Below are 22,357 nucleotides of genomic sequence, written 5' to 3' on the forward strand. Positions count from 1 at the left end.
AAAGATTTGAATAAAGAGAAAAATAGGGTGAAACAAATTCTCAGGTTGTCACTGCCACCCACAGTACTGCACATCCAAAAAGGCATGTATCTGATATTTATTTTAATGTCAAAGGCCCTTTTCAGCAGGTTACTATAAATATTGAATAGCTGCAGTCCTAGTTTGGAAAGATCTTGGCTGATCTTTAAATGTAAAGCAAAGTGAGAGCACCAAATGATGGAATCTTATTCTTTAGGGGTTCTAATTGTGAAAGTGATTGCCTATGGGGGTTTCTATGAAAAACTAAACCCTTGAGAATGACTGAACAAGTTGTGGCAAATAAATGTGATGGAATACTATTTTTTTTGTAATAAATCATGAGTAGGTGGATTTAAAACAAAACCCTGTAAAGATTTACATTAACTGATGCTGAGTGAAGTGAACAGAACCAGAAGAACATTGAACACAGGAACAGCAACACTTTGTGATAATCAACTATTCTCAGCAATACAGTGATCAAAAGCAATTCCAAAAGATGTGATAGAAAATTTCATCCATGAGAAAGAGCCATGGAGTCTGAATGCAGAACAAAGCATACTAAATTCACTTTTGAAAATTTGAATTTTGGCTTTCCTTTTTCATGGGTTTTCCCCTTCTGTTCTGATTCATAATTTACAATATGACTAATATGAAAATACATTTAACATGATAATACATGTATAACCTCTGTGAAGTAGAGGGAAGAGGGGAGTCAGGGAGGGATAAGGGAAGGGAGGGAGGGAGAAAATGTGGAATGCAAAATTTTACCAAAAATATTGAAAATTATCTATATATGTAATTAGAAAAAATAAAATAAAAAATAAAAACCAAAAACCAAATCTAATCCTTGAGCAGGAACTTGACTTTTTGAAAACAAAGACAGCCAGGTTGTGGTGAACAAATCCATCTGCAATTGAGTACTGTGTTTAGCACTACATAAAGTATTTTTATGGATGAAGATGTAAGAGGGAAATTATAGCCTCCTACTAGAGTTCTGATATTCTATAGGCTAGTAATAATTGCTGATGCATATAAAGTAATTTAAGATTTGTAAAACGTTCTGCATGCATTATCTCATTTGAGCTTCATATGTTCTCCATAAAATAAGTGCTCTAGATAGTATCAACTCCATTAAGAAATTGAAGCCAAGAGAAATTAGGCAATTTGCCCAGGGACATATAGTTACTGTCTCAGTTTGGGGACCTGCCCATAAGAAGTTGGGGCTGTAACAATGATATAAACTATCAAATAATATAATTTGTATGACTGCATAGGTCAGGATGAGAAATTCCTCCTCATAGAGCAAGGATCTGCCTTAATAGATTAATGCTCAAATAGATAAATTGACTTGCCCAAATCACACAGAGAATAAATGATGGAGAGTGAATTTGAACCTGGGGCTCAATTTGAATTCATTCCAGGATATCATGCAGCTTCCAAGATTGTGAGATATGGACTATAAATGGACACTAACTATTAAATAAGAATGCTTATTGAGCAACAGGAGGAGATCAGTTTGAATAGGTATAACAGGATCAGTTTTAGAAAATTTGGAAAGTTAAGTCAATGACAGAAGCAAACAAAAAAGAGGGTATAAAAGAAACAAAACATCACTTCAAAAGTCTGAGATTTCATCATAGAGATTAATCTCCTCCATGCAGTCCCAACCTAGTAGGTGACTTTTGAGGGTTACCTGAAAAATTCATGCAGATTGACTGGAAATCCATCATCCTTTACCCCATCAAGTGATGAGTACCACCAAATTTAACTAGACTGGTTCTAGAATGATAGCCATAGTGCCTCTTGTTGCATCTTCTTGCTTGGTGAGATCTCAAGACTTGGGTCTCTTTAGGATCATTACTACTCTACAAGAAGACAGAGTAAAATCCACATAGGTTTGAAACTTTAGTGTCAATCTGAGACTTTTTCTAAATCTGCTTAGTCCTCTTGCTGGAATGGTACAATGGAAAGGGCATTGGCCTGAGGACGGGGGGACTTGGGATCCACCTCTAACATTCACCATCCATGTGACCTTGACCAAGGCATCTTCTTGCCATGAAATTTCCATGATAAAATGAATTTGAATCAGATCATATGATTCTCTCTCCATTCCTTCTTTTCTTCACTCACATGGCCACTCCCATTATTGTCTCTTACCTTAGGACTAGATAATTCTCACATGTGTGTTCCTGTGTGTGTGTGTGTGTGAGAGAGAGAGAGAGAAGGTGAAATTAAAAGTCACTTTGATGAGTGAATGAAAGAAGAATTATGTATAACTAGTTTCATCTCATTCATTGAGCATTAATGCCCCCCCCAACAGTGAAGTCAACAAGCATTTGTAAGCCACTAATATGTACTAGGCACAATATAAGATCTGAAACATTCCCTACTCTTATAAGAGTCCACATTCTAACCACCACTCTCCCACCCATCACCCACCCCCAACCAGACACACAGGGAAGAATTAAAAAGAGAATAAATACAAATAAATGCAAAGTAGCAAATATGATCAAGTAAAGGAAAGAAGGACAAAAGCAGTAGATAGAGCTCCAGCCCTGGAGTCAAGAAGACTCACCTTCATGTGTTCAAATCCAGCCTCCTATACTTATGAGTGACCTGGACAAGTAACTTCACCCTGTTTGCCTCAGTTTACTCATCTGTAAAATGATCTAGAGAAGGAAATGGCAAGTCACTCCAGTATCTTTGCTGAGAAAACCCCAAATGGGGTCATGAAGATTTACACACAACTGAAAAATAACAATAACAATGACAAAGCCTGTTTGGTTGGATTGTTGGTTGTGGGAGGGGAATACTTGATGACTAGGCTGGAAAAAATATGTTGAGGAAAGTAATGAAGAGCTTTTAAAACTAACTGAAGTCAATTTTTGATTTCATAATAAGTATTTGGGAGCCACTGTAGTTTAATAAGTGATATCTTCCTATTGCCAAAGTGATTTTCTTTAAAGTGCCTGTCTCCTGGAGTAAGGAGTGTCTTGAGTCGGGGAGATTTTTTAGGAGGCCATTGAAATATTTTAGCTAAGACATAATGAGGATATGAACTAAGGTGACAGCTGCACTTATGTAGTCAGCAAGCATTAAGTTAAGGGATACAGAAATGATCTATATCCTCAAGGAGCTCCCATTCTAATATGGTGGATGGGAACAACACTCAGCCATGTACATACAAGACCATCTACAATGCTACAGAGTAGAGAGATGTGAAGTTATAGATGTAGAAGTGACAAGAATTGGGAACATAGAGGATATGTAGAGTGAACATGGGAGCCTGGAAGAATGGTGGTATCTTCAACAGTAATGGGAACATTTGGGAGAGGATTGGTTTGAGAAGGAAGGTGAATTCTCATTTAGATATGTTTTCCTGATTCTGATTTCGATATGTGAAATATCTTCAGGACAACTGTTTGATATCAATAGACCATTAATAAGGCAGGACTAAAGGCTGAGGGAGAAACTGGTGTGGGATATGTAGATCTGTGAATCATTGGTACAGAGATGATAATAAAATCCATGAGAGCTAATGAGTTCACTAAGACAGATAGTATAAAGAGAAGAGAGCAAGGAAGCTAGAAGAGGGCTTTGGAGGGGACCCTCACAGTGAAAGGGCATGAAATGGACAATGAACTATCAAAGCATACTGCAAAGATACAGTTAGATAGAAAGGAGAAGAACCAGTAGGGAGTAGTGTCCTGAAAGTGCAAAGAGGAGAGTGTACCTAGGAAGAGAGACTAGTCAATAGTATCAAATGAAGCAGATAGGTCAAGAACAATAAGGGATAAGAAAAAATCCAACATATTTGGTAATTAATACCTTTGAAGAGATTAGTTTTATTTGAATGAAGTCAGAAGCCAGATTGAAGAGTGAATGAAGGGTAAATGGAGGCAGTAAGTATGATTAATCTTTCTAGGGGGGTTGATTGACTAAAGGAAGAGAGATATAAGAGGATAACTTGTAGGATTTAGGGAATTTTTTTTTTAGGTATGAAGGAGACTTTGACATGTTTGAAGGCAGTAAAAAATGAAATAATAGCAAAGGAGAGGTTGAAAATTAAGTGGTTGCAATCTATTGGAGGAAGAGAGGATAAATAAGATCAACAAGGATCATTTCACCGTCAGAAAATGATTAAAGGGGTGGGAGGGTGATAATATCAAAATAGGTAACTCCCATTGAATGGTTTCATTTTAATTACTGTAAAATAAGAAGCTAGACCCTAAGTTGAGAGAAAAGATGGAGTAGGGAAGAGGAAAGTGGAAGGCTTTAGGAGAGAAGGGATTGTTTGGAATATTTTTGGGGGGAAATGTAAAAGGAAATCAATTAAAGGAGACCAATGTTGGGAATCATTCTTTGCTGAGGTTTGGTCAGAAACAAGCAAGAGAATGACAAGGGGGCCAGGCATTCAACAAGAGTATGAGAGAAAAGAGATTCAAGTTGAAATGGAATTTCAGGGAATACAGTGGATGGGGTTGGGGTTTCTGAATGGGACATGAATGGGATAGAGTTTATAAACTGAGCAATCAGAAAAAGGGCAGTGGATAGTGATAGTTTGCTCTTAAGTGGCCAATGATTTGGTAATAAAAGGACAGAAAGAGAAACAGATGATGTGAAATTGTTGGTTATAGGGATAGTCATGAGTACAGATGCAAATGGCTCATGCTTTCTATGGGGTGTTTTTTGCTGGACAAGAACTAGAGACCTATATAGATAGAGCCATAGCCACCCTAACCTGATCATCATGTGAAGCTGTGGGACTGGGCAGTGGTGCAACCCAGCTGGCAAAGGGAACTAAGTTTATGTCAGCTTTAGTTTGCTGCTTACTCTTCCTTCACAGGGCCTGAAAGAGAGACCAGGAAAAGGAGACAGTGAAGCCACACTGAATTTTCGACAAGGTGAGACATGAATCTGTTGATCTCTGAGTCAATTCCAGTTTCTACTTGTCTCACAGAAAATAGGTATTTTGATATGAGTAAGGAAAACAGAAATGGTCAGTAGAGGCCCAGTCTCTTCAAATATGCATGGTGTAGTCTTCTGGCAGGGCTTGGGAGCCTTTCTTTAGTCATGTGTAACAGGTCAATGCTTCTATTTCCAAGCATGCACAGGCATTTTATGTGATTTTTTTCCTGTCTGCTTAGTGAGGGATAAAGAAAAACATTTTAATTGTCTGCCAAGCTGGAACTAAATATACATACAAAAGCTTCCAATGGGGAATCTGACCTTGGTCTCTCCTTGGCAGCTCTCATGTGAGAAAGACAATTACTGTGGGTCTCCTGGTAGGGCAAGGGCCTTAGGACACCAATTTTTTGAGATTTTTCTCTCTGTTTTGTGTTTCAGTCTTATTATTCAGTGAACTAGTACATGAAGACATCAGAGGTCCTTAGAACAGTCTGTAGCATCACCTGAACCGGATCAGAAACCTGCCCTGAAACATGGCAATGCCAGATAAGCCGTGGATCCAGGTTAGTGTCTTTTATAGACAGGGTCAGCTCCAGCCCATCTGCCAAATACCACACAGCAAGCAGATAGGAAGTTGTTCCAGAATGCCTGTACATACTCTGAAGTGGAAGCTGGGACCTCCATTCCATATATCCTGAAGCAAGTTCACCAAGCCCTTTTGTGGTTTGGCAGCAGGCAGAACATGCTAAGCATGCTTGGAGGACTGGGAACATATTGGCCAGTGCCCAAATATATACAAGCCATCTACCTCATCTGGTGCTCAACCGAAGGAACATTTCTATCCCAGTGAAAGTCCTGAAAGTCAGTCCTGATTTCCTTACAAACCTGGGCTGTCTGCTTTTATTTTAAAGACCTACAACTTTTTGATGTCGTAAACAAATGTTGTTTGCTCTGGATATGGGAAAAATTGGGAGTTATATTTCTATCTTTTCACTCAAATTTTCAAGGGCCAGGAGAAGTTCACCTCATAGAGTTGGATTCTAACTTGCCTCTTTTGAGGCAAATCCATTCCCTTTCGTAATTTCCCAGTTATACAATTAAGATATGGAGCTTAAAAGTGGGTCTTCCTGATTCTGAGACTTTTTATTTACTCTACAACTTACTACATCCATGTGTCCTTCTCTACTTACCCCCAAAAGAATAGCAACTCCTAGAGGCTAGGGAAACTTTTAACTCACCTTGCATTCTCAGCACCTAGGACAGTGCCTGTTGATGTTTGTCCCTTTGTTCTAGAAGACCACATCAACAAGGAGGGGATGCCATGACATGACTGTGAATTGAATTTCAGTGAGAAGGTGCTGTGTTTGATATGAATCAGTACAATCAGTACAACAGATATCCCTGGATTTGAGGCAATCAGGGTTAAGTGACTTGACCAAGGTCATAAGGTAGTAAGTGTCCAGTGTCTGAGGTCACATTCAAACTCAGGTCCTCTTGACTCCAGGGTTGGTGCTCTATGCACTGCATCACCTATCTGCCACTTTTTAAGCATTTGATGAATGAATGATTGTGTATTAGCCTTGATCCAGTGTCTTTATCTTGTCCAGGTTACTTTTTCTCCTCTCCAGTTCTTAGGAGCTCAGCATATTGGTGCTGGATGGAATGTGATGTGATCATTAGTAACCCTCCTGCAGTCATATGTCTGGAGTAGCCTCAGCTTCCCCAGTAGCAGAGATTAAAGCCACATGCACCATCACTCCCAGGCTAAAGTAGACATCTAAGAGTAGAAAGAAGAAATCATCTAGTTTATCCAATCAAATAAGATTGTAATGTTTACTAATGATCTACTAAAGTTGAAGAATACATGGTTAAAAAACCCCTCCTTTCATTAGGAATATTTTCCCTTTTTGAGTTCATATTAAACAGCCAAATTATAGAGGAAAGGTGATACCACAAAACTTCATAGCATGTATAAGACATTAGTAGCATACTTTTCTTGTTGCTTATTTTTATGGCATTTATTATCTGTGGAAAATATTTACTAAGAAAATGGGAACTTTTGCCAAACCAGAAGAGGATTCCCTCATTTGGCTCATTCTTCATTAAATAATTCATTAGCAAATCCTTTGCAACTCAACAAGCCCAGACTCAAATTTCTTCAGCTCCCAAATGTCATTTAGTTGAATCATTCCTTCTCCTTATACTGGCATTACCTCATTTGTTACTATAGGGTTTTTCTTCTTTTTAACTATTATTCTGGTTAGTACAATGACTATAAATCAGTGATTCCAGTTTTATTGCTTGCGAGCTGAAGCCTGCTCAGTGGATTAAGACATTATCCACAATCAAATGGCTTCCTTCTACCCTCTCCCCTCCTCAGTTACTTTCACTGTAGACTCCATGTTCCATTTCTTCCACACACCTGAGGACTAGTTTCTTTAGTCCTTTTCTAAAACACAACCACATTTTCTTTTCTTTTTTTTTAGGAAGGCTATGGGGTTAAGTGACTTGTCAAAGGTCACACAGCTAGGTAATTATTAAGTGTCTGAGGCTGGAATTGAACTCAGGTCCTCCTGACTCCAGGACCAGTGCTCTATCCACTGCAACACTTAGCTGCCCCATAACAGTGTTTTCTAAATGGGTATATCCTTTTTCTAATAGATATTCTGGAGCCAGCTCAAATGGGCTTACTAGATCAGATTCTTAAATTTTTTTACCATGGGAACCTTGGAAACTGGCAAATATTACAAATCAGGGCTTGATAAATTAATGTTTTCTTGTCTGTCTAGACTTAAGAGAGTAATAGAAAAATGTCAGTCTTGTAGATCATACTTAATTTGTATGCCCATTTCCCCCTCTCCCTCCCACCCCAACAGACAAACATCTCTGAACAGCTATGTGCCCTTGTAGCCTCAGATGTACAGGCTAAAACAAACATCTAAGAGTGGAAAGAAGAAATCTTCTAGATTACTCAATCAAATAAGATTGTATTTTTTACCAATGATCTATCAAAGTTGAAGAATACATGATAAAAACCTCCATTCGTTAGCAATATTTTCCCTTCTTGAGTTCAAATTAAACAGTCAAGTTATAGAGGAAAGATATCACATAACTCATTCACCTTAGCATTGCCTTTTCTTCTCATCTTGCCGAGTTCAACCCAATAAGCACCTACTATGTGCTTGATCTTGGGGAATGACCCCAACAAAATTAAACAGCCTTTAAGAATTTCTTTTTTGAGGGGGATGTTAAGTGGAGCTATGGATAGAGCACTGGCCCTAGAGTCAGGAGAACTTGAGTTCAAATCTAGCCTCAAATGCTTAATAATCACCTAGCTGTGTGACCTTGGGCAAGTCACTTAATCCCCCTTGCCTTGCCAAAAGAAGAAAAGAATTTCTTTTTTGTTGATACTGAATGAAAAAAGCAGAACCAAAAGAACATTATATACACGAACAACAACATGGGGTCATGATCAACTATGATGGACTTGTTCATTTCAGTATCACAATAATCAAAGACAATTTTAAAAGACATGATAGAAAATACCATCCATATCAAGACAACAAATGTGGAGTTTGAATGAAGACCAAAGCTTACTATCCTCAATTTTTAAAATTTTCTTATGGATTATCTTTTTTTCTCTAATGTTTCCTTTCTTCCATTTGGAGCTGATTCTTCTCTCAAAATGTATTCAATATTAATCTATGTTTAGTATGGTTATAAATATAGAGCTTATATTTCTTTCTGTTGGGGAGGTAGGGAAGGAAGGGAGGGAGAAAAACCATAAAACCCAAAACCTTAAAAAAAAAGTGATTGGGGGAAGCTAGGTAGCATAGGTGATGGAGCACTGGCCCTAGAATCAAGAGGACCTGAGTTCAAAAGTGACCTCAGACACTTAATAATTGCCTAGCTGTATGACCTTGGGCAAGTCACTTAATCCCATTGCCTTAAATAAAATGAAATTTTAAAAAGATGATTGGTAAAAACTACCATTGCACGTAGTTGGGAAAACAAATAAATAAAGCATTAAAAAAAATTCTATTCTGTGGAGAAAGAAGACATAATAGCAAAATAGATTATGTTTACTCACTTTCAAGGTCTCAGAGAAGGAAATATTACCTCCCCTTCTCATCCATGCCTTCTACAGGGTTTTCTTTTAGAGTAAGTTTTCTCATTTCAAAAATAATAACATTTTTTATTTTTATCTTATTTGATCCTCACAAACATCGTCAGTATTATATAGGCCCTATTATTATCTCTATTTTACAGACGAGGAAAGGCACTCAGAGGGTAGCTGACTTGCTCATGGTCACACTAATTGTGTCCACCTTAGGGTAGGATTTGAACTCAGGTCTTCTTTATTCCAGGTGGGTAACTGTCCAGTGAGTCAGGTAGCTGCTACCTCCAATTGATTGTTTTCATGCTACATTTCTCCCATTCAATATCTTCTTTTTCCAAAACTTCAACCACCTGCTGCTTCACCATTTTATGGTTCCATACTATATCTGTGCCTCTCTTCTTTCTTTTCATAGTCCAAATCTTGTTTTCTCTTCTTTTTCTACAACAGTTGCTTCTCTTCCTTCTCTCTGTACCCCTCCTGAGGCATTACCTAACAGATCTGCCTTCATTTCTTTACTCTTTCCTTGATGCAGTGTTTACCATAAAAAGACTGACTCATCCCTAAGATTTCTTAGGCAGGCAAACTGATCCTTCTCTTCTGGCCAGGATCAGAACCACTAAGCAGTCAGGTTTAACTGCTGCCAGATATACATAACAAAGAGAAGAATGTTGGCTAGGTAGATCTTGAGCAAAGATTTGACTCCTCATTTTTCTCAAAGCAGCTAGCTGCTGACTGTAGTGGACAAGCTTCCAACCTGCGGGAAGACCTGAATTCCAAGCTGATTTGCTAGTGGCAAACCTGAGGAGAACTGGTCCTGATAAAGAATTAAACTATGCATGCTAACCTCCACAATTTACTCTAATAAGGAAGAAATAACATTAAGCCAACTCTCATTAGCCTCAAAGTGTGGTTTAAGAAAGTACAAACAGAGGGAACAGCTAGATGGTGCAGTGGTTAAAGCACCAGCCCTGGAGTCAGGAGGACCTAAGTTCAAATCTGACCCCAGACATGTAATAATTACCTAGCTGTGTGAACTTGGGCAAGTCATTTAACCCCATTGCCTTACAAAAACTAAAAAAAAAAAAGTACTTTACCTACTTCACCACCTAGCTGCCCACTGCAGTCAAATGCAAATGCATGGCAGACAGGGGCTTTTATCTTAATTCAGAATGTTTGGCCCTTAGCAGCCAAAGACTTCCATAAAACATGAGATTCTCCTTCCCAGGATGTCCATCCATCTTATCCCAATAAGGATTTTACAGTTGCTATTAGTAAGATAATCAGGCAAGTCTCTTGTTTTCCTGGGGGAAACTTACATTTTTACACTCAGATCTATATCCATTATTAGAGGGAGAGAAGCAGACACATATCTACACTTTCTTACCAGCTATGTGATCTGGGGCAAGTCATTTCACCTCTGCCTAAGTTTCTCCTACTGTAAATTTGAGATAATGATAGTACCTATCTCCCAGGTAATCCCTGATTGCCTTAGTTTCTCCTCTATAAAATAGAAGCACACTAGAGATGGAAATGGCAAACTATTGGTAGTGTCTCTGACAAGAAAAGTCTATTTTCCATGGAGTCACCATGGAGTAAAGTGGGAGAAGACTGAATAACAACAACCACCTCCCGGGGTGTTGAGTCAATATTTGTTAAAGCCTTTAGATATTAGTGTCTAGTTTTTAGCAGAGATAGCTTTTATTTTGTTGTTATTGCTATTCTGGGTCAAATTCATTTGTTTACCTACCCAGAGATAATTTTGGAATATCTAATCCTATCTTAGAGTTGTCTATAGTAGAGGTCTTTGATTTCCACCCAGGTTTGGGATCTGAATGACTTGATCCTGGTATGCAGACATTCCTCAAGGCTTTGTTAGTTTTGTATGATGGATACGATAAAAAAAAAATAATAGTTTTTTTTACCTAAAAAAACTATTATTCTTCCCTTTCCAAGGCAAAGTTTGAGGCACTGACATTCTTTTTGAATGGAGTAGAAATATCTTGGGTAGCACTGAAGAGATGTCCCCAGAAGCATCAGGATCTTACAAACTAGCAGAGACTGTTGGATGAATCACCCAACAAAGAGGGTACACTCAATGGGGAGCAGGCCTAGTCAAAACATCATAGTAAGGAGAAAGTCTAATCAAAGTATCATGATGATAATACCAGAAATCACTGGTAGTCCTGCAGGGTAGGGAGCATGAATTATCCCTACCCATGTATACACATGTGTCTCTCATGTGTGATCCCAATGTATATTTACTCTCCCTATTGATTGGGATAGTCAAATGGGGTCAAATAGGGGGGGGTGGTTAGCATGTGAGCAACAATGTATAAAGAAGATATAGAAGAAATATATACTGAGGATCAGCCTGACTAGCACTAATATACCTAGTGCTTCAGGCTCCTGTATCAAAAATACCTATAGGTAAACACAACCTAGCACTGCTACACCTTTGAGACAGAAGGTCTCTGATGTCTCCAAAATGTCTAAGTTAGTCATTGGTATGTCTCTCTTAATAGTCACCCATCCATCCAAGATGTAATGGTAGCCCCTACAGATCTTGTCTTGTACCAAAGACCTGATTCTGACCATATGTACTCTCTAATGTCCCTGCTAGAATGCCTATCCTATAACAAGGGATCTTCACACACATGTAAGTTCCAAACTAGGACACTAGTTCACATTGAGGTCAACAACCTACTTTTTTCCTGGACTTCTGACAGGAGAGATGAGTAATGGACCTTGACAAGATGCTGAATTTGTTAAACAGTCTGTAAGTTCACTGCTTCAAAAATGTTTTTGTTTGTTTTTTTCCCCCAATCTTCAAAATGAATCCCTTGACAGACACACTGATGCCTTCCTGATGGATCTATAAATGGGTCCGATCATTCTGGAAAGCAACTTGAAATTATGAGAAGAAAGTAATTAAAATGTTCACATACTTTGACTCAGAGATTCCAGTGCTGGGGATATACTTCCAAGAAGAACAGTTACAGAAATAAAGCCCCCAAAATACACCCTATATACATGTTGTAGAAGTTTCAAAGAAATAGAAACAAAGTAGATTTTCTAGAGTATAAAAGGGTTAAAAAAAATTTGGCACATGATTATAATAGAATATTCCTTTGTGATAAGAAACAATATCATGAATAAAGAGAAGTATGAGAAGACTTTTATGAACTCATGGAAACTGAAGTAACCAGAATCAGGAGCATATTATACACAATCTAAGTAATAATGTAAATGGAAAGAACAACAGGAATATAATATTTGGAATGTAATTCTGTAATATTATAATGCCCAGCTTGATTTTTGTAGACTGGGATCAGGGTAGGTAGGAGGGGGTACAGTATGAGTATTATTGTTGAGTATTGTCTAACTCTCTTTGACTTCATTTGTGGTAAAGATACCCGAGTGGTTTGTAATTTCTTTCTCTAGTTCACTTGATGGTTGAAAAAACTGAGGCAAACAAGGTGAAGTGACTTGTCTACAATCTACTAAATGGTTAAGGTTATATTTAAACTCATGTCCTCCTGACTTCAGGGCAGTGCTGTATCTACTGCACCTCATTACTAGACCCATTATTTGGAACATAGAAACAAAATTTGGCATCTTCTGATCTGGTGTCAAGGGAAGATTTCACTATCCATGTGACTTTTTGCAAATCATTTAGGATACCTTTTGTTCCTAAAGAGGATCAAAATGATACTACTAAATTAGAGTCAAGTTACAATACATCTGACTATGGTTGATCAGATGAATACTAACTAGAATGTTCTACCACAGGTCAGGCACAAATAGTCCATATGAACTTTTGAGGTACATTCTCTAGATTTGCCCATCTCCCTGTTATGTTCCTGTTAGACTACTGCTCAGAAAGTGTTCTGTTCCTGCTGGCTAGTTTATTTTTCTTCAGGAGAACACTGAAGGGATGGGAGCCAAGGGAGATAAGGATGACAAGTTCTCCAAGATGTCTGTTTATTAAACCCAATACAAGTGCTTCAATATCCTCCCCAGTCCCTGGTCCACACTCAGTCCTGTGGCACTCTACAATCAACCAATAAAACAAAGCTCTGGTGCTTGAGGACACCAGGTGATGAAAGTTTACAGTATCCCCACACACAACAGTCCCTTATATCTCACATTTCTTTTGAATTACTGCAGTTCTTCTTTGCTCCTAGAGCATATCTTCTTGAAGAAGGCACACCATGCACTGGACTTTTCCTTCCTCCCAATCCCAATGGAACAGAAGACAGAAAGTTGGCATTCCCGCTTCTGAAAGATCTGTCCTGTTCCTCTCTGGACCTAGGGAATAGTCCGTCTGGCACTGCCCGGGCTGAAGACTTTCAGTGTGTGATGTCAAAAAGTCTGTAATGGACAGGACAGAGGTCCACAGCAGAATACTCAGAGATCTGGAAACCAGAGGCAAAGAATTCAATATCAAATTTAATATGACCAGTGTGGTTATTAGGAGGGGAGAAGAAAATAAAAATTTGTATAATGACTATGCTGTACCAGACACTGTGCTAAAATTATCTCATTTGATCCTCACAACAATTTTGTGAGGTTGGTGTTATTCTCATTCTCATTGTACAATTAAGCAAACTGAGTCAAGCAGATGAAGTTCAGGGTCACATAGCTAGTGTCTGAAGCTACACTTGAACTATACTCTCCTCACCAGCTCCTTCTTCATATTAAGTGAACAAGTACAGATTATTAAAATGGCCAGAGATAAGATTTATAACCAAAAGACCTTGGAAAGAAATTAACTACAAAGGAAGAATCAAAATCATAGGATCATAGATTTTAGAATTGGAAGGGACTTTGGAAATCACTGAGTCTAGCTAACTCATTTTACAGATAAGGAAAATGAGATTAAAAGTCTTAAGATTTTTTTATTTCCTTTAATTAGCATTTATTATTTGGGATTCAGGGCCATTTCTCTTGGTTAGAAGGTTATGTGGCTGGCTAAAATACTGTCTTGCCTCATAGGATATTAATATTAAGTGAGCTGGCTGAAACCTGTCGCCTGGGAGTTTAAAATTTAGTGAAAGTCTTAGACATTCCTGAAATAAGAAACCAAAAGGAAATCAAGGCTTCCCAAAGTAATTTAACTTGCTTTTATTTGTGGAAGGATCTCAACTGACTCCATTCCTGTGGTTATCTTTGTGGTATGTAAACCTCTCCTCTCAATTAGCTCATTGTAAACTCTAAATTTTGTAGACTTGACTTTAATGTGAAACTTGTCTTAATTTACCAGCAAACTCTAAAATTAAGTCTGTTTCCTTAGAAATGCATAAGATTATGATTTTATTTAACAAGTATATTTAACTTTTATAGCCTGAGAGGATGTATGAGAATGCTGTTTGATCAAAAATTATTTCTCTGTCTCTCTCTGACATAATTGAAAACTATATAAACTTTGTTAGAACCTTGGAGTTATTTTTTTGCACTTTGAATTTGTACTTAAACCTAATGAAACTTAAGTTTGAACTTCTGGAATCTCTGGGTTTTGATAGTGTTATTCAGCAGTAGTTACCTATAACATGAACTCAGTGGAAAAATGTTTCTTCCATTTTCCTACAACACCAGAGTACAGGCAAAAATCAAGAACCTGGGGGCAAAAGTGAAAATCTTCAAAAACTGGACATAGATAAACTAAAGGAACATAATTTGAGACTCCTACCCAATGAGGAGAGTACATTCCTGTACTTTCAAGCAATAGAAATTGGGGAGTTTAGCCAGTCTCCTTTGTTCTTCCATCTGAGTTCTCCTAGGTGGACAGCTCCCATGCTACTAACATCTTCTGAATAGGAAGCAGCGGATTCAGTGAGGAAGTTGACATAGTTGATCCTAGGGACTAATCAGAGACCATCACATCAAACAAATCCATCAAAGGTAGGGACCTCATTTTCAGTAAAGATATTGAGGAGAACTCGAACAGAACTCAAACAGAAATGGATCCCTGCAGGCTGCATATTGACTTAGAAAACCATAGATTAATATTATCTGTACTATATTGCATTTTTCTTTATTTTGTTAAATTTGGGGAATTCCCCAATTATGTTTTAATCTCATTCTGAGTCGGGGGGAGGAAAAAAGAAGCAGGTGGAGCCCCCTTTTGGCCTGCTGACTTTGAGTTTGAAACCTCTGGAGTACCATCACTAGAGGGTTCCTTAAGATGTTTGTGAAGCCAACATGACTAATATGTAAATATGTTAAACATGAGCATGAATGTATAACCTATATCAGATTATTCACTGTCAAGGGGAAGGGGGAGGAAAAAGAAGGAAGTAGAAAAATGCGGAAATTAAAAACTTTCAAAAAGATGAATGTTGAAAACTATCTTTGCATGTAATTGAAAAATAAAATAGCATTTAAAAAGATTTTTATGAAACATCTAAGGTAAACTCAGATAAAATTTCTTAGTAGTGGGCATGTTTCAAGTAATGTGTGGGATAGAAGGCAAAGGGATTGTAAATAGCAATACTAGTTACTCCTAAAAATATCAGAGCTACTTATGACCCAACTTCCCCCTTTCTTTTTCACATGGTACACTCATTTCTCCTACCTCAAAGGATGGGTTAGGATGACCCAAATTAACCAAAGGTGCCTAAAACACTTGCCCATCCCAGATCTAATTTCAGCCCTTACCCCTAAGGGGCTTACGATAAATTGTGTTGTACTTAGGTTTCTTTTTGGTGTGGCAGGGAATTTTCTCTGCCTTGGAAAAGTTATAAAAATATGAAGCACTAAAATCTCTTTATCTTGCCATTTTAACCTCCTCTGCTGGGAATATTCCCCATAGTTAGAAAAAGTGATTTCTCTTCTATTGTAGTGGAAATTCCTTTTCGGATATGCATTGGATGAAATTGTTGTCCAAGTTTCCCAATTCCAAAATTTCTCTGATCATGATATCATGGAGAATGCTTGTTTGTTTTACCCAGGTGGTGGGTCCAGGACTAACTACACTATAAAATAATGATTTATAAACGTGGGTAGCCTCTAGATATGAAGAAGAATGGAGATCGACTAAATGTACTGAGGTCTACTTTGTGGAAAATTCTATTAAAAAGGAAGTTTAGTTTTTTTCCCATTTGATTCATTTCTTTAATTCCCCATGGACTGTTGTTGTGATGAATCTGGATGTTTCTCTCATTGAAGTGACCTGATGAGCTCAATTTGAACCCTTGCTGAATGTAAAAGAACTATTATTATCATCATCAGCATCTTCTTCACTATTACTACCACCATCACCACCATCTTTATCTTCATCATCATCATCAGCTTCATAAACTTAGTTTCTTTAGACCTCGACCCTGTACTTGGAACCAGTAGGTACTTGGCCTAAAACAGTTCAACTAAAACTAGATTGGTTCACCCTACACTTATCTTGACAATTTTGCCCCCTTTGTCCACTGGAAGCTTTGAATTTTTATTGCAAAGAACCTAAGTTGCCTATCTTCGTGCTATATAGAGTAGAATTTTCTGATTTTGAAAATTTTCCTTCCTTTGAATTACTTGTGGTACCTATTTGTATCTTATTAAGCATCTACAATCTTGCACTAACATTTAACAGCTTCATATCAATGACCTTTCTCACAATAAGATTGCTGTGTATCTCCAGGTTGGGAATAGCCTCTTTACACCTCCAGAGCTTACTATTTACTACAGGTGATCAACAAATGAGGATTGTACCCCTAGAAGATTGGCAAATAGTGAATTAATGTTATTAGTTGCTAGTTCAATAGCAGAGCAAAGCAATCAGTATTAAAATCTTAGTTGTACCTAGCTGCCTGAATGAAAATAAAAATCATCATAACCACTAATGGATCTCAGACTTGGAAGAGATTTCACAAGCTATTCATTTTATAGAGAAGAAAACTAGGACCCAGGGAGATTAAGTTCCTAAGGTCACAAGGCTACCAAGTGTCAAAGACAGAATTTGAACAGGTCTACCAACTCCAAAGTCAGTGATTTTCCATAATACCAAAATCCTTCAATGCCTTTGTCTTTTGAAGATGGCTTCTTCCATCGCACATCAGCTTTTTCCAAGTTATAGTTAAAAACTAAGTCACTTTTAAGGATTTCACTGAAGCATACTGCAGTCTATAAAGAAGTAATCTTTTGTTGACTGGCTATAGAGACTAGAACTTCCTGGTGTTCTGAGAAAATTTGTCAGAAGGTAGCTCTCCCTATGATTTTCCTAGCAGGTTCCAAAGTTTTATATCCTCTAGCAGTGTTTTCCTAGCAGAAAGTCCTAACTAGTCCAAGTGTCTATAATATCCTAGGTCTCTGAATGTGGTTCTAAAAAGTCTTGAATTTTTTAATGAACAAATCATACAAAAAAAAATCAGAGAAGCAAATGATTTTGGCAATCAGCTATTCTGATTGGTCGAATGCTCCATATTTAGCTTATGATTGTTTTGGTCTACTCTCCCACACTCCAGTAGCCTAAGAGAATTCACACATTTTCTAAAAATGTCTAATTTTCTCTCTGGCAGTAGGGTAAGCCCTGGGATAATCCCCTGGTTCCTCTTTTAAAAGAGGGAAAGGCCTCGCAACATGATACTTGAATAGAGCTTTTGTTATTAAATCTGTGTGAGAAAATGGGGTGAGTACTACCCACAGAATAGCACATTAGGTAGGGAATGAACTGTGATTAGATGTTTTGATTCTTGAAGTTTTAAAAAAAAAACCTTAGAAAATTTCTTTGTGTTTCATTTTGTTTTTTTGTTTTTAGAGGAGGGAAAGACAGAGAGTATGCCTATGTGCACATAGGCTGGCAATATTTGCTATCATCCAGAGTTGCTAAGTATGAATTAAATCCACTTGGTGTTTTTGTAGTCATTTATTAAAATCATATCCTCCCTGTTCTTTTTTTGTTGTTTTATTTCTAAGTTCATTCCTGAGTCCTACACAAGGCAGCTCAACCACATCTAGAACAGCTGGTTAACTGATATGCCTTAAGGTTTTAGAAAACAAAGCAAGTCTTTCCTTTGTTCAGAATGGGAGGAAGCAATGACAAGCCAGTGTGAAGTGGGTTGGATTGTGTGTATATGTGCATACTCTTTTTTTTTTTCTTAAAGAAACTCATTTATTCAGAGCGGTATAACTTTTCCATTCATCCCACACACATCCGATCTGGCAAGGCTATCAAAATATGGATTATGCCTCAGGAAAAAAATACAGGTCTATCCCTTGGCAGAGGGATTAAAGAACTAAAGGTACAGGAGGAGACATGGGTTTTCAGACATAGTGAATGGGATTTTCTTGACTATTCTTTTTTGTTACAAGAATTCAGAAGTAGAAGAGAAGGCAGTAAGAGGTGATGGAGAGATCTAAAACAAAAAAAAAAGAACACTAATAAAACATGATTATACAGGTACCAAAAAAAAGTACCCAGAAGAGAAAAAAGAAGAGGATACAAACATGATGGTTGTGCTACTTAATGTATATTTAATACATATTCATGTGTGTGTGTATACATATGTATGAAGTATTTATGTGTATTGCATACAAATATGTATTTGTATGCCTATATATACATACATTTGATATTTATTTACCATATTTAATGAAGTTCACAGTTTCACATAAATCTTTTTTCTTTTATATTGAAATATTTGTATTTCTTGATGATGAAGTTCATAATAAGAAACATTTTAAATTCATACTGAAAGAATTCTAGTAAAATAACTTATAAAGTACAGGATCTGGAGTCAGGAAGACCTGACTTAAAGTGTGGCCTAAGTTACATACCAGCTATATAACCCCCAGGCTTGTTTTTTAAACTTGTTTGCCTCAGTTTCCTCATCTATAAAAATGAGCTACAGAAGGAAAGGGCAAATTGAGAAATTAAAAAAAGAGGTTAAGAATGAAAATGAATCAATCTATGTTTAGCATGATTAAAAAGGTAAAGCTTATATCAGATTGCTTTCTGTCAGGGGGTGGGGGGAGGGAAGGAAGGGAGGAAGAAAAATTGTAAAACTCCAGTATCTTTGCCAAGAAAACTTCAAAAGGGGTCAGAGTCTGATGTGACTGAAAACAACTGAACAACAATAGTCACTTAAGATTATCCCCTTACAACCAGATCTTGGTCTGTGTTTCTGTCTGTCTTGATACCATACTCTTTCAAATATTAAGAGAATCATTTGTTATTATTGACACTAAATTCTGACCATAGTCCAGTATGTAGAGACTAAGCTCAGCACATCAATCATCTACTTGCATGATTAGTTTGATCGTTTGATTAGATTAGGGATAAGAAAATTTCACCAAAATATCCACTTCCTTCTCAAACCCAGAACTCCATGGTTAATGCAGATTCCTTTGAGTTATGTATTGCTCTGTCACTTGAGTCTTCTTAGAGAGAAAGGAAACAAGCATTTAAGTACCTACTATTTAGTGGGTATTTTATAAATATAATCTCATTTGATCTTCTCAATAACCCTGAGGTGGGTGCTGCTAATTGTCCCCATTTTACAGATGAGGAAACTGAGTATGTACTGGATATGGTTTAAATTCAGATCCTCCTGACTCTAGATCCAACACACTATTATGAGTTTGGCTGCTTAGTAAAGAATTAAATTAAACATGATTTTAATCTCCAGTTTGTCCTAATAAAGGACAACAAACTCTAGCTTCTAGACTCCAGAGTTTGATTCTAGAGTTTTGGTTCTAGGAACTGGAATTTGTGTGGTCTCAAGAAAGAACAAACATCATTATGTTACTGTACACATTTATTTAAAGTTATGTGCGGGAGCTAGAAAATGGAACTCCAAAATGGAGTTTTGGAGAAGGATCTTACAATAGTTCCACTATCAGACAAACAACAACCCATTGTGCCAGGATCTCAGAATAGGTAAAATAAAGTTAAATTTTATTTATTTTTATGTAACTTATTGCTTTTTATCCATGTCTATTAAGTTTTAAAGTACTGTATTACAAAACAACCTCATTACTTAATATTAGCCCAATAAAATGTGAAATTTCTGGGGAACTTTCACCAATTATTTCCAAGTACATTATTTCTTATGGAATAAATTTGTTCTGTGCTTTCAACACTCTTCAATTTCAAAAGAAATTAATGGCATAAGAACTGAAGTACCACCATATGTCCAAGAGGACATTCCAGGACACTTGTCCCCTCCCATCTCATTATCTTTGTGCCTTTTCAGTTGTGTTAAGATCTCCACAAAGCATGTGAATCTTCTCCCTGTAGGACATGGGCACTACCTAATGACTGTTGATACAATGGAGTTATAGGTGATGTCAGCTCTATCTGTATGCCCATTTTTGCTTCCTCTTACAATGCAGATATCATTAAGAGGGCAACACATTAAGTTACTAGCACCACCTTTGTGAAGATTTTCTTAATCAGATCTTTTTTTGATGAGAATGGTTGAAGTAGTAATGACTGAAGGCAAATTGAAGATTGTAAAAGGGGTTAAAAGTAGAATTGAAGTGGAGTAAAAGATATAGAAAGGGAAAGTAAGTTTGTTGAAGAAAAACTTAGATCTGCTTCAGAGTTTGTGAAGAACTAACTCTGAGGGAGATATGTTGTGATTATTATTTATAACTTATTAATATTAGTATTTGAACCAAAATTTATATGAATAAAATATCTTTGAGCCCAGAATGTCATCCTGACCTCAACTCTTCAGGAATGTTGGAGATGACAAGAAGGAATTGTGGATTCCCCAAATCTTGGATCTTCCCAAAATATCACCCAACCTTGTATTTAGGTTCCCTTTGTGTTTTGATTTCACTCAAATTTTATTCAAGTTTATATTTATTATCCATCTCAATCTATCTTACTTTCAAGTCTCCCTCTTTGCAATATTACTTAGCTCTGTGTGTATTTAGTGTGTAGATTCCATTAGCTAAATCCTATATAATGTAAACTTTGTAGACCTTGGACAAGAGTGAGCCACACCTCTTTTCTGGCTCTCTTTCCTCTACCAAATGGCCTTTCTAAAACTATTTCAGGTTTTGGGGTTGTTCTCATGAACAATAATGCATGTGCTATGGTGGTATATAAATTAGGTAGGACAAAATGAAATAATTACATTTATTGACATACAATAAACCATATAATTTTTTATCTTAAAAACACCTTTAAATTATAATATGTTCTCCTTTGATACAGTCGATTGTTTTACTTGATTTGATATTGGGTTCATAAGCCATTGATAAGGCTTCAATTTTCATCATAAAACATCACTTTTATTTCTTTATATATTAAATATGCCTTTGATGGACAGTTCTTTTTTTAAGTTTAGTCTCATTTAGAAGACATGGGTTTCAAAGTCATTGAAATATGTTTATCACCATCTTTTTGGATAAATAACCTTACCCTTTCATATTGTATGATATTGTTCAAGTCATGTTAGAATATTCTATCTCCATTTAAGCATTTCTATAATTCTAGAAGGGAAGAGAAATAAGGTACTATACAAACTATTATTTCACTTTGATATTATTTCACTTGATAACTTGATTGTTCTAGTTCTCAGAATTTCAGTATATTTATCAGATTTTATTCTTTCAATGGGGACATAACTTTCATCTTCCTTGAAAGTAAAAAAAATCCTATAATATTTCTTTTGAGTGTAGGTTTAGATCTTACAAACTTATTTAGAATTCTTTTGACAATAGTTTTAGTAAGCCTTGAATGAAAAAAGTGATTTAGTTTTCAAAAGTAAAAATTACCTTTTTTCAATCATTGGTACCATATCTAGTCTTTTTATTATCTTGTTTATGGCATTTTTCTTTCTTACCAGTACCTAGCAACTTGTGAAACTTGTCCTCTCTGTTCTTTTAACCCTAAGACATTTATATAGAAGGACTAATAATACCTCCTCTAGTTGCCAGATGCTTCTGGGGGTGTTTGCATGTTTTTTTGAGAATCAGGGTGTTTTACAATAATTATTTGCTAATTATTAGACTTGTTTTGGGAGTTTGATATTACTGATCCTGTTTCTTCTGGATTCAAAAGATCCTTGAAACACTTGACTTCCATGCATAGTTATTTCAATATCTCTCACAGTCATTGAAGTATGCTATTTAAAAGCTACAACTTTTGTATATTTCCTTGGAGTAATATTTACTTTGAAAATATTAAAAATAATAAGCACTGTACTAAGTGCTGGAGATATAATAAATGAAAAGAAAAACAATACCTGCCTTTGATGAGCTTACAGTCTAAAGTAGAAGACAGGGGTGGCTAGGTGGTACAGTGGATAGAGCACTGGCCCTGGAGTCAGGAGTACCTGAGTTCAAATCCGACCACAGACACTTAATAAT

The 22,357-nt window shown here is 36.7% G+C and overlaps 2 long non-coding RNA genes across 7 annotated transcripts in view; one reads left to right on the forward strand and one right to left on the reverse strand.

The window, feature by feature from the left end:
* The window catches only part of LOC141492581 (uncharacterized), a 115,624-nt gene that overhangs the window by 14,177 nt on the left and 79,090 nt on the right, over positions 1 to 22,357 (forward strand). For 3 of the 4 annotated variants that reach the window (XR_012469968.1, XR_012469969.1, XR_012469970.1), the window contains exons 2-3: positions 4,865 to 4,922; positions 5,365 to 5,489. This is a non-coding gene — a long non-coding RNA (uncharacterized LOC141492581). Of the gene's footprint in view, positions 1 to 4,864; positions 4,923 to 5,364; positions 18,992 to 22,357 lie in introns of those variants that run through there. The other variant, XR_012469967.1, reaches the window with a different exon arrangement.
* On the reverse strand, positions 644 to 21,554 carry LOC141492582 (uncharacterized). 3 transcript variants are annotated; one of them, XR_012469972.1, is made up of 6 exons: positions 14,736 to 21,554; positions 13,193 to 13,461; positions 11,751 to 11,950; positions 6,165 to 6,703; positions 2,594 to 2,687; positions 644 to 1,883 (listed from the first exon to the last, which is right to left on the reverse strand). It is a non-coding gene; the product is annotated as an uncharacterized LOC141492582 (long non-coding RNA). The 3 variants fall into 3 exon arrangements; XR_012469973.1 differs by lacking the exon at positions 11,751 to 11,950; XR_012469971.1 differs by having other exon boundaries at positions 11,751 to 13,461.

Source organism: Macrotis lagotis, chromosome 7 (genome assembly GCF_037893015.1).
Source record: "Macrotis lagotis isolate mMagLag1 chromosome 7, bilby.v1.9.chrom.fasta, whole genome shotgun sequence".
NCBI lineage: Eukaryota > Metazoa > Chordata > Mammalia > Peramelemorphia > Peramelidae > Macrotis > Macrotis lagotis.